Here is an 18,591-nt window from a genome sequence, read left to right on the forward strand (position 1 = left end):
TATCTAATTCCTGCTCATCCTCTTTCTTAGAACCTTCTTTCTCTATAGGACTTGATTTGATTTTCTTTCTCCTGTACTTCCCGCTGACCCCCTTTCTCAGATCCTTATCTCACCTTTTGCCTTGCCGCCCACCCAGCATCTTTTAAACTGCCCTGAGCACCATATTGCTTAGCCCGCCCAGACCTTCCTCCTTTGAATGACTTGCCCACCTTTCATTTACACTCCTTAAAGGGGCCTTTTTTTATCGCTTCCAATGAGTTCCTGCCACCCCCTGTCTGGTAGGTCCTTCCAGCACCTCAGTTTTGGCTCTGACCTCCCATCTTGAGAGCAGAAAGTACAATATTATCTATCTTTGTGAAACAAAATGTAATTGTGCTTGTTGGAAGTGTTCTAATCATAACCAAGAGCACTTTTATTTCCAAAAATCACTTTATTTTACTTCCAACCCTCAGAAGAGTGAGAGAAATTCTGCAGCCTTTGGGCCTGATTGATAGAATTGTTTGCGCGCTGAAAAGTTACTTTCGCACTTATCAGCGTGCAAAACTCCTTTCATCGATTCATGGAACGGACTTTGCATGCCTTTTTTATGGAACCTTCCAGTGACTTTGCACATATCTTTCACGTCTTTTTGTGCAGTCGGGCGCTCTGCGCGAGACTAAATGCAATGGGTGGGACGGGCCTATGCAAGGAAATAAATAGGGGGCGGAACATGCATATTCCCCATTCCCTACACAGAATGAGGAAGAACAAAGACTTACATGGGCGGGTTGAGGGATGGGCTATGCAAAGGAATCACACACCCAGCAATGCGCAACCACAAGCGTATTCATGGATCTGACTGCACAACGTCACATTGGGTGAGGAAGCACGCAAAGCTTGCTATCCTACTGCTACATGAAAGGACCATCAAAGCCCCAATCGCATAGGAAACAAAACGCAAAGGTATGGCACAGTCAGGAATTTAGGGCTGCCGGCACACAGTTGAGGTGCCGATTGAAGTTAGGGGTGCGTGTATGCAGATTAGCAGGGTGCAGCCGCCATTCACAGAGGTTCGCATGCAGATTTACCGGGGGCGGACTTGAGTTAGGTGACATGTAATGCATTTTATCAGGGTGCCGTTAGGAGTCACAGGGGACCATACTCACTGTCACCGGGGTGCTGCCTTGATTGCGGCAATGGGGCGGCGAGCCACAGTATTGACAGGGTGCATGATGGCGGGAATACAGACTGTGCAAAGGTTGGTATATGTGGCTGGATCTGCTTTGCGTGGGGGCATGTCATGGCCTTTATGGCTGCTATTTGTGCCTGGTGTCAGTTTGCGGTTCAAATTTCATGAATACGGAGAATGCGCATAACAGGTTTTTGCGTGAAGGTACGCACAAAGTGGTGTTATGCGAAAAGTACTTTGCGGGGTCTATGCACTTTTTCTATGAATCAGGCCCTTCGATTCTTATTTTAGATTCTTAAGAACCCCTTGGTACCACGCATTACATGGTTTTTGGAGGAGGTGGGCATATGTCAGCATCTTGCAGAGACTCTTGATATGAAACGCTATCACAAACCCATGTGCATCATTTTGGGATTTGGGCTTTTTGCTCTTCAAGCCTAGTGCGCTTGTATGAGGAAGTCTCAGAGAGGTTTCTTATAATTGCATCTAATATGCTTTTTTGGAAACAATTGTCATTAAAATAAGAGCATTAACATAAGAGCTTGAAATAGGGGCTTTCAATGTAGGCTTCTAATGTTTTTCAATGCAAATGACATATGAGGATGGATTTATGTAGTTTGGCTATGTGTCCCACCTATTTAACGCCCATTGCTAAGTTAAATCTATAGGATTTTCCTCCCATTCCCACCCATTGTCCCTCGAAACACACTTATTTTTGCACTTTTTGGCTGAATGTGTTATGTGTGGTGAATTTGTAAGCCATTTTTACTTCCAAAAGTGGCTGCTGCAATCTATTAATGTTGTTTAAAAGTTGTTTTACTTGATTGATGCTTTAAAATATATTTACTGCATCTTTCAAGATATGTTACCCATTTTACAGTATTTTTTAATTAAAAATAAACAAGTTAGTGTAATAGTTATGTTTTGGTTCAAAATGGCTGTGAAAATGTACAATCAGTGACTTGTGGGGGATTGGTTAAGTATTTTCGATGTAAGGAGCACCTGATTGGCTATGCATTTAGTGATGTGATTGGATGTACAGTGAGTTTTTGTTTGTACATGTAAGCCATTTTGTTTCTGTTAACCCTTTTTCTTTATACATTTGAATGGAGCAGTAAAGCCTTTGATTTTTTTATTTTATTTTACTTAATGTTTTTTAAATGTGCTTTAATGTAATGCTGGTGGCCGCTTGGTTTGCCTAGTGTTATTAAGCCGTCACCAGCACTCAATTTGCTTATTTACAGTTTATGTTAATTTGTGTCGGCGGCTTTAACATTGAATTTGTTTTACTAATGTTAGAAATATGTGCCAGTGGCAAATTAATGTTGTCCACCCAACGTTAGTGAAACAAATTGAATGTCGGCAGCGGCTTGGCTTGCCTGATGCCGCCGACTTTAACTTTGTTTTTACTAACGTTGTAAATATGCGCCAGTGGCGGATTATTGTTGTTAATCCACCGACAGCACATATTTGCCATGTTAGTTAACGATTTCAGTGCCGCCGCTGGCAGCTTGCTTTCCCTAATGTTAAACTGCCGCTGGCTCTGATTTTGTTTCACTAACACTGCAGAATCGAATGTTTATTAAGCCACCACACATATTTGCAACGTTAGTAAAATGAATTCAGCGCTGACAGCGGCATAGAATAAGTTAGGACTTCACCCCTGGTTAAAAGACAAAATCGCTGTTGCAATGCAAAATGGGTGTAGGTGTAATGCGTTGCCATGCATGTGTCCACATCATTTTATGGTGTATCTATGCACCCAATGACCACTAGTATTGTCAAAGGAGCATTGCATTTTCATACTGGTCACACCAACAGTACTATATATGTATACACATCATGACAACTGTCAGTATATACAGCACTCCAGGATGCCCAATCTTGCTGTTAGTACCAGGCAAGAGCACTCTGTGCCACCAGAGCACAAGGAAGCATAGTGCAGCAGGCTTTCACAAATCTGTAGTGAGGAAGCACTTATCAGGAACGTGCATGTGGATGCGATGGCTTTCTGAAAGGCATACATTCGTTTGAGTGTTTTTGGACGTACACATCGAATTTCCTTCTGTCATCACTCAGTGCTCACAACAGTTGTGGGCGGGGCATACCAAAGCACGATGTGGCACTGTGTTGCACTTTTAGCAAGTTGGAATCCATGATTGTAAAAATATTGGGTGAGAAACCACATCATTAACTTAAAATACCAAGTTAACTACTTAAAATTCAAGTGATCTGGACAAATAGTGTGAACACTGAGCCCTGTGGAGTGTCTTGTGTAATTCAAAACACTCTCAGGAGCCACCGTAACCACCTCCCACCACCCCTCCATGGAAGGACCAGGATGCATTAATCCCCCCACAGAGTCTGGCCAGTCCTGAAGAATGGAAGTCTCATCACCCAAGCATGCCAATATTAACAGTCGTCCAGCCCTGGATTTAACTCTGCATTCTGGGACTTCAGGTTCTGGGGTTATTATGGGAAAATACAGGACTATAAGACCTAGAACACAGTAATTAAACCACGACTAGACTTCTGTCCCCTGAATGGACTGGACAATGATGCCATGTTTGATCGATCACCCAATATTTCTCTGGATTTCTAGTCCACCCCTGCAGCTTAGGTCCAACTAAGAGTTCAGCGCTGTAAAATGGCCTGACTGCAGGCAGCATGTAAGGGCATTACAAAACAATTAGAGAACTAGAGACAGCTGCTGTACAGGCGAATTGTATTGAACTAGTGCATACATACCATAAGCAAAGAACACCAGGGGCATGATTTACAAAAAACGTTTTCAATGGGACTTTCCCATTCAAAATCATTTTTTATAAATCAGGCCCCATGTCTTGAAGCCACTTTCTTTGACCGATTTAGCACAGATTATATTTGCCATGGTAACGTGATATTGTTCAATTTGGCGCAGCACATTGCCATTGTTTTGGGACTGTAGCTGCTCTTTGCACAATAGACCATGCAATGGAGCTCCAGAAGTCTTCAATTTGGCACTGCCTATATGAGCACCATGCACAAAGGTACCATCCAACCAGGGTACTCAGTAAAGGTGATTACTAGACAAACACATGCACACACCCCCTAACAGATTAGCAGACTAAATGGTCTCCATGGCAACCGCCAGAAATGAAAACCATCCTACATCCAGCTCAGCATTCATTCAAAATACATTTTCTGTTCGGTTTCCGAGTCTCCTTGGAGTCAATACTGTGAAACACAAGTGCTAGCAAGCACTATAATCTGCAGCAGCCTTTCAATACCCATCCAATGTGTGTTGAAGCTGCAGATCCTGGGAAATCCCTAATACTTATACACAAGCAAAAACTGTTGGCTTTGCCAAGGCTTGTTTTTGTAGAACAATGTGCATTTTAACATGTAATACTATGTCAAAACTGGTGGCGAGCATTATGCTTCAACTTCTTTACTTCTTCTCTTCAGCAGTTTCAACAAATAAGAAAATGCCATCCAGCATTTCGTTTTCTTTCTTTTTTCTTTTTAAACTACTTTTTAAACTACATTTCCCTTTACCTCAACAGTCTTCTGTAGTCCTTTCAATTTCCTGTTTCTGGCTATTATTGACATCCTGTTCCTGTACCCCCTCCTCTTCTTTTCCTGCTCTTCAGCAAGGTAAGTACCCATTCTTACTGTAGAGCGTGCATGTACATGAAAATGTGTCTGTATATGTTACTTGGGAATTGTGACTAGATCATCAGTTAGCACACAGCGCAGTATTTTAATGGATTGTCACGCACATTTTATGTCACTTGCCTTAGTGCAACCGTCGTCTTCAGGAGACGGCGTGCAGTCCTAGGGCAGCGCGGCGATGATACAGAACGATAGGCAATGCGCCTCACACAGAGTTAAAAAAACTCTGTCACTCGTTACCGACGGAACTTGTGCTTAATTCAAAACACGCTTGGGGTTCCGCTCGGCGCAGTGCAATGGCTAAGGAGAACGATAACCCCCACCTTGGGGAAAGAGGAGCCAAGCTCGCCTGTGTCGCATATGCGACGTAGCTTACTAATACGAGCCAGAATCAAGGATCGCGCAGAGACAACAAACGCAGAAAGAGTGCTACCGTCGCATTATATAAAAGATTACATGAAAACAGTGCGAACGGCCAGTGGAGCCCTGCGCTAACAGCACAGACCGGAGCTGGTGCCTGAGAGCACATTCACTGACGACAAACAAAGCAGCATATAGGGAAGCTGCACCACAAGGTGCCAGCCATGCTGATAGCACTTAAAAGGCAGGCCAGAAAGAGCAGTGGACGTGCATAACACCTGCTTGCAGGTACTTGACACAACATCCAGAAACACTCAAAACATGTCAGATCAAGGATGGAGTGAAGAAGAGTAAGCACAGGATCAGGTGCTTAGCTTCAAGGAAGTACTGGTAGCTCTCTGGTCGATGCAGTGGCAGAAGGGGTTAGGCCCTTGCAGGAAAGACTGGCAGCACTGGAGTCCCTCCTAAGCCAGAAACAAACTGGCACAAAAGGAAAGCAAAAGAGCATGTCCACAAAAGCGACTGATATTCGGAGCCCTCAGGGGAGTATCAAGGCCCAGAGGAGAAAAGCCTCTTCGACTCTCCTGGGGCCCCAACATAGAGCGGTACCAAAGAACCCTGAGGCGGCTGATGCATTCAGTAAACTGGGCCAAGCCTTCTTACAGCAATCAGCAGTGCCATGCCTCCTGACACACTCCCCGGGGAAGATAATATGGGCACTATGGATGCAGACTCCTCAGAATGGTCATCCGAGGCCACAACCTCGCAAGAGGAGGACAACAAGCCGATAGAGTGGGTAGAACCCAAGGGTGGCAAGAGAGTCGGGAAACAAAAACACCTCAAAGTAGAGGAAGTAGAGTTGTCAGATATGTTCAACCCAAATGACATTAGGAAACCTCAATCGTCGGACTAGCAGCCATCGCCCAGAGGGGCAAAATAAATGGCGCAGAGAATAAGAAAGGCTCTAGATAAAGACACAAGTCTGCGCATGAGAGCAGAATGCCCACAACTAGACCTAGCAGGGAAGGTGGCAAAAGCCCCCAAGCTTGACCCTAAAATGTTGGCATGTGTCACTAAATCTTCCAAAGACCTATAAAAAGGCATGCACAGGTCGTGGAAAAGACGCCAGGAGAAGGTACTAGAAGTTATGGGCTTGTTGGCTAAAATAATGGATCTTGCAGAAAGAGCAAGAGACACCAGCGAATAAATCAACACGGACACCCTAGCCAAATGGACGCAGAGGGTACAGTGTCCATTAGGGAACGCCAATTGCACAATTTCCTCAGGGAGGAGAAAAGGACTCCTCCTAAAAATCTACACAAAGCTGATTATGGGGCAGGTGAAACAGCTCAAGGTCTGCTCTTCAGAGAGGCTTTCAGAAAAGAAATTGGAAGATTTGTAGGTACACATCCCTGTAAAAAGCCCAAGCTTCGATCTAGAAGATTTTTTCCTGCTAGGGTTTTTGCCGGGACCGGCCGCTATCAAGGTTGAGCGCCCGGTCACTTCCAGTCCACATGAAGGCCTCAAAGAAATAGAGCACTTTATTTGGAAGGGAGACAACAGGATTCCTTCTTCTCAAACAGAGGGAGATTCCCCAGAGGACACAGGAGCAGAGGAGCCACAAGAGCACACAGCTCTAACGCAGGTGAGACCCAGCACCTACCTGCCAGTTGGGAGGAGGACACAGCAGTTCTGACAGAACTGGCACACGTTTTCCAGCTATGCATGGGTGTTGCAGACGACTCTAGGATTACAGATAGAGTTTGTGCAGAACCCTTCGCAGGAGTCTTACCCTCAGCCCATTCACATGTCCCACTCAGAAAGGGAACGTCTTCACAGTGAGCTAAAACAGCTCCAAAAGAAAAGAGCCATAGAGCCATGCACACAAGCTCCCAGATTTGAGAGCAATATGTTCTTGGTCCACAGAAAAGAGAAAGTGAGACCGGTTATAAACCTAAAGGAACTAAACAGCTGGGTGACATACAGGCGTTTCAAGATGTTAGATGTTCATCAGCTGAGAGACACACTAAGTGAAGGGGACTGGTTAGCGAGGATAGATCTAAAAGACGTTTATCTCACCATACCCGTAAAAGCCACATATCGACTGTTTCTAGCATTCTGCTGGGAAAGGCGATTATGGCAATTCAGGACAAAGCCTTTCCGTCTCGGTTCGGCACTGTGGACATTTACAAAACCTGTGAGGCCAGTAGCAGTGGCCATCAGAGAGAAAGGGATTCATATATTTATATTCCTAGACGATATCCTGCTGTTAGCAGATGAAAAGGAAAAACTGAAATTCCAAACATCCTGGGTGAAGGACCTTCTAACGTAGCTTGGATTCTTGACCAATCTGGAGAGGTTGGACTCGACTCCAAAGATAAGACTCAATTTCTTTGTAGACATCAAAAGGTTGACGGTGGAACTACCTGCGAGAATGATCCAGGATATCAAAAAAGAGATAACAGTATGTCTCGACAGATTATCTCACTGAGAGTTTGAGCAAGATTAGTAGGACTCATAGGGTCCTCCATGCAAGCCATTTTCCTAGGCCCCCTGCACTACCACTACAGTGCACTGCAGAGGCTGAAGATGAAGCATCTACAGCAAGCACAGAGATACCATCAGTTGATACCGCTAGACCAAGAACCAAATACAGAATTACAATGGTGGCTACAGAGTATAGAAGGATGGAATGGGCATGCCATTTTTGGAGGCAGTCCAGATCTGGTAGGAGAGTCAGACGCCAGCAGAGCAGGCTGGGGAGCGCCTTGTGGTGCCTTAGAGACAGGGCAAAATGGAGCGCGAAGGAGTTACGACTTCATATAAACTGTTTCGAACTGTTAGCTGGATCATTCGTGATAAAAGCATTCACGAAAGACAAAGCTAACTGCTGCATCCTGCTGAAGATGGACAACATCTCAGCAGTCAGATATTTAAACCACCTTGGAAGGATGAAGTCCACACTCCTAGCGGACTGGCGAAAGATTTCTGGTATTATTGCCTACAGCAGGGATTTTGTTGACAGCCGAGTTTCTTCCAGGAACTCTCAATGTGAGAGCGGACTGCAATTCTCATCACCTGACAGATTCCAGCAACTGGAGGCGCCACACAAATATTTTCAGGAAGATAGAACTATGGGGTCTGATAGACACAGACTTGTTCGCCTCCAGGATGAACGCTCAAAAGAACAAGTACTTCAGCTGGAGACCGGATCCGACAGTATAAGGCACAGATGCGTTTCTCCAGGATTGATATGGGAAACTGCACTATGCGTTCCCTGCATTCATGATGTTGAGCAGAGTACTAGTGAAAGTTTGCAGGGAGAAAGCGACGATAATAATCGTGGCGCCCATATGAAAATCACAAGTGTGTTTCCCAACCCTGATAGAACTTTCCTCAGACTTCCCACGGATACTCCCTGCAGGGGAAGACCTGCTCACAGACTCAACTGGGTCGTTTCACCCCCTGAGAGTGAGGGGGACGCTTACCCTGATGGTGTGCAAGGTATCAGGCAGAGATGGACACTGCCAGGAATTTCAGAACAAGCTGCAGGGCTCATTACAGATTCATGGGCTGCCTCCATGCAAAGGAGCTATGATGCAGCATGGAGTAGCTGGGCAGCCTGGTGCAAGTGAGAGGTCTCCATCCTGTTTCTGCCCCGTAGTAGCAGCCCTTAAATTTCTGCTCTCCCTCTTGGCTGAAGATAAAGCCTTCAGGACCGTAGGGGCCTATAGATCAGCGATATCAGCAAGGGCATCATCAGGTGGACGGAGCACCACTAGGGGACCATCCATCAGTAGCTAGGCTTATGAAAAGAGCAAGTTTTCAAATCCCGCCAGAAGCAAGATACTCACAGCTCTGGGACGTGAACATAGTGTTGTTATTTTTAGCGAACTGTCCAGCGAACAAACATTTGTCTCTGAAACAATTATCAGGGAAACTAGCCATGCTTTTGTGTTTAGTGTCGTGCAGAAGACATCAAAGCATTAGACGTAGATAAGAAAGTGTAAAGGCCTGTTGGACTACCTTCCCGCTCACTAAAAGGACTAAGACAAACTCCTTGTCAATCTCATTTCCTTATCTGACCGGCCAGCCACAACTATGAGTAGCAGCATGTATCTGAGTATATGAAAATAGGACAGCGGAACTGCGCTCAGCAGGCGTGTCTCAGCGGCTAATAGCACGTAGAAAACCACGTAAAGCGATAGCTACAGCCACCATTGCCAGATGGGTCCGCAAGGTCATGCAGCTAGCGGAAATTGATCTGACAAGATCTGGAGCGCATTCAGTAAGGGGAGCTATGGCGTCCAAGGCATTCACAATGGGAATAGCCCGGAGTGAGATTTTGCATGCAGCAGACTGGGCTAGGGATTTCGTTTTTCAAACATTTTACTTAAAGCCAGTGGCATTGATGGAAGAGGGAGTAATGAGAAGCTTTGAACAAACATAATGCTTGCCTCTGGTCTTGACATAGAATGAATATTACCCCTGCATATTGCACAGGGAGTCTTGATTCTTTTAAAGACTCAGAGGCGAGCATTACTATCCCACACAGAGCAAGCATTGCATAGGACAGACATGTTAATAAGTTTAATTTTGTCCTGTGTATAGGCAATACCTGCCTACCCTTAACAATGTAATTAGTCTGTTCCATAGGAGATGACCTGAAGACCCCTTGAGCGAGTGGGTCGGAATGGCCGATCATGGCAGTAACAGTGTCAAGACAGAAGGACCCCAGGAAGGGAGACTGAGGTTCAAGGTCGTAAGTTAAAAGTTTGTTAGTTTGAATCTACTTTGCAGTTCCAGTTGGACATGGTTCTCGATGAGTTCAGAGCATCCAAAGAAGAGGAGTGGCACAGGAACAGGATGTCGATACTAGCCAGAAACAGGAAATAGAAATAGCTACAGAAGACTGTTGGGCTAAAGGGAAATGTAGTTTAAAATGTAGTTTGAAAAAAAAATGAAATGCTAGATGGCATTTTCTGTTATTTGTTGAAACTGCTGAAGAATAGAAGTAAAAAAGTTGAAGCATAATGCTCGCCTCTGCGTCTTTAATAGAATCAAGACTCCCTGATTCATTGTCAAATGTAAATGTAAAATATTCAAGAGAGCCCAGCTTCAAATGGTTGCTCTAGGGTTAGACAATCCTTGCTTCACCTTTAGTGCAGCATTTCAAATTAGATGACTGAGTCCACGCCAAAGTCGGTCCAGCCATCACGTATTCACTGACATAGCAACCAAACAGCATCTGATATGATGTTAACGCACCAGTCATTGCTCCTAAAATTGGCATTTGACTGTAAAGATACATGCATGGTTGCAAGTCATTTGCTTCTCCTGCAATGCACTATTCATGATATATGTCCAAACTACTGTCTGCCAAACTCTCTGACAATCTATAGCGCTTCAAGGCCATAGTAATGGTAGTTAGGCGGTGAACGATTATCACATAAAATAGCATAACAAAATATGAGATAACAACATGAAATATAGCGTAACATATACTGGGCCTGATTTGCAACAGCGTTTCACAATGAAGTAATCCCGTATTAGGCCCAGTGTGTTGGAATCTACACTATCTCTGTCTATACCCATAATTCCCACAGACTGTGAGGGTAAACAGCCTGTTGTTTCTGTCCTCTAATCGTATTGTTGTGATGTTATAGATTAAGCAGTCAGAGGGTTCTGCATTGCCTGAGTTTCACAATGAAGTAATCCCGTTGTAAATTAGGCCCAGTGTGTTGGAATCTACACTAGCTCTGTCTATACCCATAATTCCCACAGACTGTGAGGGTAAACAGCCTGTTGTTTCTGTCCTCTAATCGTATTGTTGTGATGTTATAGATTAAGCAGTCAGAGGGTTCTGCATTGCCTGAGTTCTGAATATCCGTCTAGTAAAATGCCACATTTCTTGAATTCAAGGAGCTCCCTCAGTGCACCCAGCAAGGGAGGAGACTCAAGATGGTTCCTTCCTAGCCCTAATTCATCCGCTTGTGCTCCTCAGAGGAGCTCTGCTGTCAGCATGTGAGCGGAAAGATGAACATTGGAGTCACAACCAGTAGGATTGCACGTTGTAGTCACGTGTTCCCCCGGCATCACAACTCTTTCTGCTAGGCATATATCATATGCAATTAATCTTCTACAGTGCTCGCAAGGCCCATCAATCGAGCTAAACTGATTTTAGTGCAATGTGAAGCAAGCACAGTTGTAGACCACACACGACCCAAGCATTCACTGCAAAGCCTGCCCACGTTGGTTACCAGCTCATGTGGTCCTGGCCAAACGCCCGATTGGCCAACCTAAACCTGTAGCTATCATAGAGGCATTCATTTTTATTCAAAAATGGTTGGAGTATTAGGTACTGCTATTGATTTTATGTGTTTTATGTGCTATTAGCACCATGGCTGCCTCCAAACCGGGCTCCATTACCGGGTTCCTTCAATGAGGAATAACCGGGTCATTCCAACATTGGAGGACCCGGTAATTCCTCCTTGAAGGAACCATTCCCCATTCCCATTTGAGCCCCCATAGGGCTCAATGGGAATGGGAGGGAGGCAATAACGGTCACATTACAAATGGCCCATTATTACCTCCCTCTTCCTCTCGCGGGACCTGGAAAAGACGTCTGATTTTACCACACGCCTGTTCCGGGTCCCGCAAAGGGAACCTCGTAATCAGCGCTCCCGTAATGAAGGGTGTCGGTCCCGTACCGGCACCCTTCATTACGGGACCGCAAGGGTCGTAATGAGGCCCATTGTTTCTTAAACTGTTTGATTTAATATGCCTATGTTGCTTTTCTAGTAATATTTTTTTGAAATTGGAATTACAAACTCATTTAAAATAACATTTTCCAAAGGTTACATTTTTCAATTAAATGTAACATGTGATTTTGGTATGCTTTATTGGTGTCAGTACACAACAGCGCAGCTAGTTAGCAGGGAGTGCTGCTATTAAAAAAAAAATAACGAGCGATCAGAAAAGCGAGCCATTATCTGTCAGTGCAGAGAACTGGGAGCGAAACACTGGCGTCAACTGCATCCCAGTTCATGGAGAGCCTGGATGCAGTAAGCATCTCATGGCTGGCCGCACCACCTCGGGGTCAATTAAATTTATACTCGAGATGACACCCAGGAATCAGGCCTAGTAGCTCAAATGTGCGGCTGAATAATCACGGACACTCAAATGAGCTCTCTCTACAGTGCTGGGAGTAGGCTGTTAATGAAGCCTGACAGTAATACTGCCACTGGACCACTCCAAAAGGAAACTCGAGCTGGGCCTGTGTGATTCACTTAATATTAGCCAGTTAACTGCGAGGGGCGTTCTGCCTTTATTCATTTTGTTTTTTTTTAAACCTAATTTTGGAGTAAATTAATTGTTCGGAGGCCTGCCACAGCCCTCCGAGGAAAATATGTTTTGAATGGTTCGATAACCTTATTGCAATGAAATATGACATAGGGCATCATTCCGAGTTCGGCGGTAAGGGTTAACAGTCACCGGTAAGGAGACCGGTGCCGTTAAAACCTTACCGCCCAATTCCGAGGTCCCTTAGCGGGACCCACAAAGGCTGTGTGGTCTGACCACACGTCCTTTGCGGGTCCCGCTAAGGGACCAGGGAGCTAATAACAGGCCCGTAATTTACGGGCCTGTAATTAGCGCCTTCCCCATTCCCATTGAGCCCTATGGGGGCTCAAAGGGGAATGGTTGGTTGAATGGGAACTTACCCGGTCCGCACAGGTCGGAATGTCCTGGTAAATCCCCATTCACCCAGACCGGACATGGACCCGGGTTTGGAGGCAGCCATGGCGCAAATAGCCCTGCCGCGGTGGTTACCTGCAAATACAAAGTAGGGGTATTTCGCAGTAGTGTCGGCATGGTGTTTTTCCCAATTTTGTTGGGTGGGCAGTGCATTTGTGGCATTTCGGTTCCATTTGCAATATGGGACTGCGCTGCTGGTTCGTTTGGTGGAATGCATTTTGCATTGTACGGTCCGCATGAGCTTGCATGAAGATCGATTGATTGCTGTGGCCACTGGTTCGTCCTGGCGTTTCGTTTGTCGTACTTTGTGGGATCTGATTATTAGGGGTCAATTTTATATCTATAATTTGCAGTTGTAAATTGTATACTGCTTGGTTTCAAAATTTAGAATGGAAGGGTTGATTTTGATGCGCCTCATAGAGTGAGCCATTCTACATCTGTTTTGTGTGCATATGTTGAGAATGATTTATTCACGCACATATTGCGGCCGCCGTGCCACACAGTATTTATATAGAGAGGTGTGCTTTTTAACATGTAACGCATACCGGACAGAATTTGATTGTCTATGTTTTCGATTGAATGCACCTGTCTGATGAGGGCTCATGGATGGCCTCCGTGCTGCATGAGCTGCGTTAGTGGTGCAAGTACATGGAGCTGGCGTACTTGATCTATATGTCGGGAGAACTATCATGGCCTAGAAAGAGGTTTGCTTTGTTCTTTTTTCGGTCGGTCACTGGGCGAAGCAGGCAGATTAATGGTGGTTGCACATGCTGCACGGGAGGTTTTTTATCTCTGGATTTAATTCAGATGCTGAATTACATGCTCGATGGCATCATTTCACTGTTTTTATATATGCGCCCTGGGCGGCCGACATGCTGCATGGGCTGTTGTTGATGTTTAATGCGGATGTGTTTAAATGAAAGGGACATTGATTTACATGCTGTATACTGCTTTTTTGCAGCTTGATTTATGATGTGCCCAGGGTTGGCCGCTGTGCTGCATGGGCTTCGTGATGCATACCTACATCTGTGGAACCTTGCCTTGCAGCATTTATTTACCGATGGACGGCCGCCATGCCGCATGGGTGGCCTTGTTACTGTTTAATATCGTGTCACGGTGCCAGGGGGACCATGGGCCTGGATTTCTTCGACACACTTTGTGTTAGGAGCATTTACCCCAGCCCCTCATTACTCCTGCAGCAGCACACATCCCGTGGGTTGTGGTCGCTGGGGTAGCGGGCGGTGAGCCCACTGTCTTGTAGGTCCGAGTGCGCAGTGAAGCAGTGTTAGGGAGAATTCTCATAAATGGCTGATTTCCCTTACCTAAAGAGTCCCTCAGCAGCTTTGCTGGATTTCTAGGATTTATTTTTTTCACCTGGTAAGAACGTGATGCTTTTTCCCACTCTTACATGTGTTTTGCTGTGTGTATTTTGACTGTTGGTGTGATCTTGGGCACTGGAGCATCACCTACTCCATTTGCATCACTTTTTGTGTGTGTTACACAGCACCTTCAGTGCAGTGAGACAGGGTTGTCTTTGGGACTTCCCACTGACTCCATTTTTCGGGGGCTGACTACTGTCCCCCAGAAACAGGTAAAGTTGCCATTAACTTTATATAGTCACTTTAAACCACAGACCCAGTACACCCCGACTTACATGGAGTATTGGAAAGGGTTAACTTGTATCCCTTTTTGTCTGTGCCTCTTGGAGCCTTGTTTTGCTCCCTTAACATTAAGACTTGGCTGGTGGCAGTGGTAACTACCCTAACTTTTCTACCGCGATTATCTTATGTAAACGTGGTAATGTTTTAGGCTATTATATTAGCCTCGAACATAAACCTGCTTGACCAAATACATTTTATTTTGGTTCCAGTTGGGTTTAGTCGCCATTTCTTTTTCTTAAAGTCTTTCTCGTGTTTTACTCTATGCGCCAAACCAGGGATGATTCCTTTGTTCGCTGTCTTTTCGCGGGCTTCTGCACAGAAGCCCTCCTTAAGGCGCCCGATAGTCTGGGTAGGCAGGATGTGAGGGATGAATCTTCGGACCCCTGCCATGGGTTGCCTTAGTAACTCAAGTCGAACTCTTGTCTGATTGGCTAAGGGGACTGGCCTTGCCAGGCCAGCTACCCTGCTGTGTGATTCTTCTTCTTAATTACTGAATGCGTGGGCGGAGCCACGCAGGCGCTTCCCCATCCAATAGGATGATGTGCACCAACCCACCAATCAACACATAGCCCACATAAACTCACAACTCCTCCCACCGCCCCGTCTGTCTCACAAAATCCAACAACACACTGCTCCTCCTCCTGCCTCTCACCCCGTCACCTCCCAGCAAAGCCTTCCCACTCATCTCAGCCACACCCAGCGCAGACAACTGAACCCTCATCAATTCTCTCTCCACAACATGTCTCTCACACCTAAGCAAAAAATGTCCCATAGTCTCAGGCACCCCACACACTGCACAGTCCCTCGACTCACGCTTCCCCACTCGATACAGACAGTCATTCAGCCCCACATGCCCTATCCTCAACCGATTCAGCATCACCTCCTCCCCCCTCCTCCATTCCAGACTTCCCGCGTCCACCTTCACCGACACTTTCCCACGGACACCAAACATCCACCTGCCCTTCACCCCACTCACCCACCTCTCCTGCCACTCATCCATGACCCGTCTCACCACCACAGCCTTCACCTCATCCACACTCAAAGGCAACCTTACACAGCCAGGCTTTATGAATGAGGGAAAACTGCATAAAAAGCAGGTCTCTGGGACTGGAAGAGCAGAGTCTCCACTGGAACGAAAGAACCAACGAGGAACTGGACCAGTTCCCCCAAACTACAAGCCAGGACCCCTCCTCTGGTCGAATTTGCTGTACAGAGCTACAGTGGGCCGGATAGCCAGGAAGGTCGGACCCTGCTTGGGTTTTAAGGAGCGCACATTCTATTCGTTGTTTTGCTGTGCTGCTGGTTTCTTCCCTGGGTGGCGCAGGACCCTCCAGTCTTCCTACTTCGTGTCAGTCCGACAGTCGCTTCAGGAACCGTGAGCCTGTAGGAACCACCAGGAACGTCCCCCTCAGCTACAGCTCCCTCTCCGTTTTAAGGTACTGTGCAAATCCGGTTGTCCGTTTTAGTCAGGTGCGGTGAAAGTGTTTGAAATCTTTCTCCAATCCGAGGGGTTGTCCTTCTCTTTTCTTTGAACTAACTTTTTTACCAACCAACCTCGTCCGGAATCTGTGCCACGAACTTTACCGCAAACTACACTGAACCCTATTATCTTGAGTAAACGACTTTTGACCCATTGACATTGGCCCTAAGCCTTTGCTATCTGATTTTAACCTTGTAGTCTCTCTTGATCTACTGCCCTGATTACTTACCTGTTGGATCTGCCTAATTTCTAATAACTTTTTCTTTCCCTCCCTTTTAAATTGCTGGAGTGCCATTTTTCTCCCACTTCATTTGTGAGCTTAACTGAAATTTAAGGGATGTGGTGTGGTGTATTTATGATTGTGATTTTTGACTTGTTTAGAATAGTGAAATGTTATACAACTGTTGAGTAAATAAATATATATTCTTTTACTTAGAAACCTTGAGTCAGTGTTTGCCTGAACCATAGTAATTGTTGTCCCTTTGTGTAACTCCTTGTACTACTCACTTACTCTTGAGATAAGTCTGGCTGCTCCGCTAATGGTACCACTAAAACTGTGTAGTGCAGGCTTGTACCAAAGGTAAAATTGTACTGTCACTTGTAGTCTTAATTGTGTGTAGTGTTCCCAAAGGGTACTGCATATAATTCTGCCTAACAAGCAGGCTACTGGACTCTCGGGTTGCTGTCTGCGCCGACAGTGTGTGGGGGGTCTGTTAACTATATTGGCCCATTAACGGACTCCGTGCCAAGGGCGGTTTTGTTTTGGCGCCACTTAATGAGAGGTGTACAATGTTGTCGCATGCATTTACAATCTGTTTTGTTGCTATGTGGCCCGGTGGCTGGGTTAGCTTTGAAATACAGCTCCTTCTATTGCTGAGATTTCTTTGGGTAGCCTGGGGGCATAGGGTAGGGGCGGATTTAGTAAGGGGCGAGTTTTTTACAAAACGTTCGCAAACTGGATTGCAAACCTCGTGGCTAATGGCAACTGGCATAAGGGGCTATGAGGCAGGTCCGAAGGCATATGTTCGCATTGGTACCGTGGAGAGGTACTGTTACTTTCATAACGCTCGTTCCCGGGATTGCAGTTAGGCGAAGTGCCACGCAATCTTTTATATTATTGCAATTTATAACACGCCTATACACAAGTGTTTCAAGGCGCACACGTTTACTAAAGGAAGGGCATCGCTTTCCTTCATGCAGCTACATGGATTGCCATTAAGATATACTGGCTGATTTTGGCGGTGCCTCCATTAGGCAGCTTTCTTGATTCTGTATTTAACATGTTTTTGGTCAGCGTCCAGCCCGAACAGTATGTAACATGTAATTTACAGGTGTATGTATAAATTGCTGGTTTGTTGACTATATTGGCCCATTAAATGGCTTGTTGATGGGATATGGAATTTATAAAGCGCGCCTATACACAAGTGTTTCATGGTGTACGCTTTCACTTAAAGGAAGGGCATCGCTTTCCTTCATGCAGCTACATGGATTGCCATTAAGATATACTGGCTGATTTAGGCGGTGCCTACATTATGCATCTTTGACGATTCCGTGTTTAACATGTTTTGGGTCAGCTTCCAGCACGAACAGTGTGTAATGTATATACTTTCGGGTGTATGTCTAAGTTGCTGGTTTATGCGGTTCCACGATGGGCACGCACTTACATTTTCCTGGGTTAGACTAATTAAAGAATCGGAATACAAAGTGCAGGGGTGACATGCTCACAAGGATCTTTGGGAAGGTTTGCTGTGTGGTATGAAAGGAGAGAAGGTTAGCACTCCCCTGGACAAGAATGCAAGAAGTCCTAGTGGCCTCTCAACACATATACGGTTAAGGCACTGCCATGTTTTTGGCAATCGAATTTTAGTACTTTTTGGCGCTCTTTTGTGTACGACTTGGGGCGCCGTTCCCCCCTGTTTCTGGGTTGGGGAAAGACAGGAATTATTGGTGCAGGCAAATAGTTAAGAATGGAAAAAGGGCAGGCCGGTGGGGGGATAGTAGTTGGTGGGGCAGTTGGTGACGCTCTGTGTCCCCTGTGGTTAAAAACACACATGCGGCAAACTGGCTGTGGCCGCAATGTGACAGCAGACTTCTGTGGTGACAATGTTTTCCCCTGCTGGGCCGTGGCATGGGTTGGCGCCTCGCATGGTACAGATGTGCTCTCTCCATAGATGGGCAAGATGCTTGGTGCTTTTAAAGGGGTCAAACCGCGGTGCGGGCAATCGGTTTCTGTATGGTGTTGAGTACATTGTGTTGGGGTTTTTAGAATGGTTGCAAACATGCTGCTGCAATATGCATGCGACCAGCCTTCCATCCTGCTGAGAGCTATATAATGAAACATCATTATCGTTGCACTTGGGTGTCGGCTTGCAGGCACAGCAGTTTGCTATATGGGACTATTTGTGCTGATATTAACAATACATATGGTGGTCCATCCTTGTATAATGTGTAGTGTAAGTAGAACCAATGCTGGGTGATGCCACTTCGGTTTGGTCAGAGGGTGAAAGGTCACA

General features: G+C 45.7%; 1 non-coding gene across 1 annotated transcript; it reads left to right on the forward strand.

The window, feature by feature from the left end:
- The first annotated feature begins 17,826 nt into the window (after positions 1-17,826).
- Positions 17,827-17,951, forward strand: LOC138512412 (U6atac minor spliceosomal RNA). The gene has a single exon (XR_011281241.1). It is a non-coding gene; the product is annotated as a U6atac minor spliceosomal RNA (small nuclear RNA).
- The last annotated feature ends 640 nt before the right edge of the window (positions 17,952-18,591 follow it).

Source organism: Ambystoma mexicanum, chromosome 6p, assembly GCF_040938575.1.
Source record: "Ambystoma mexicanum isolate Mex_15411 chromosome 6p, UKY_AmexF1_1, whole genome shotgun sequence".
Lineage (NCBI taxonomy): Eukaryota > Metazoa > Chordata > Amphibia > Caudata > Ambystomatidae > Ambystoma > Ambystoma mexicanum.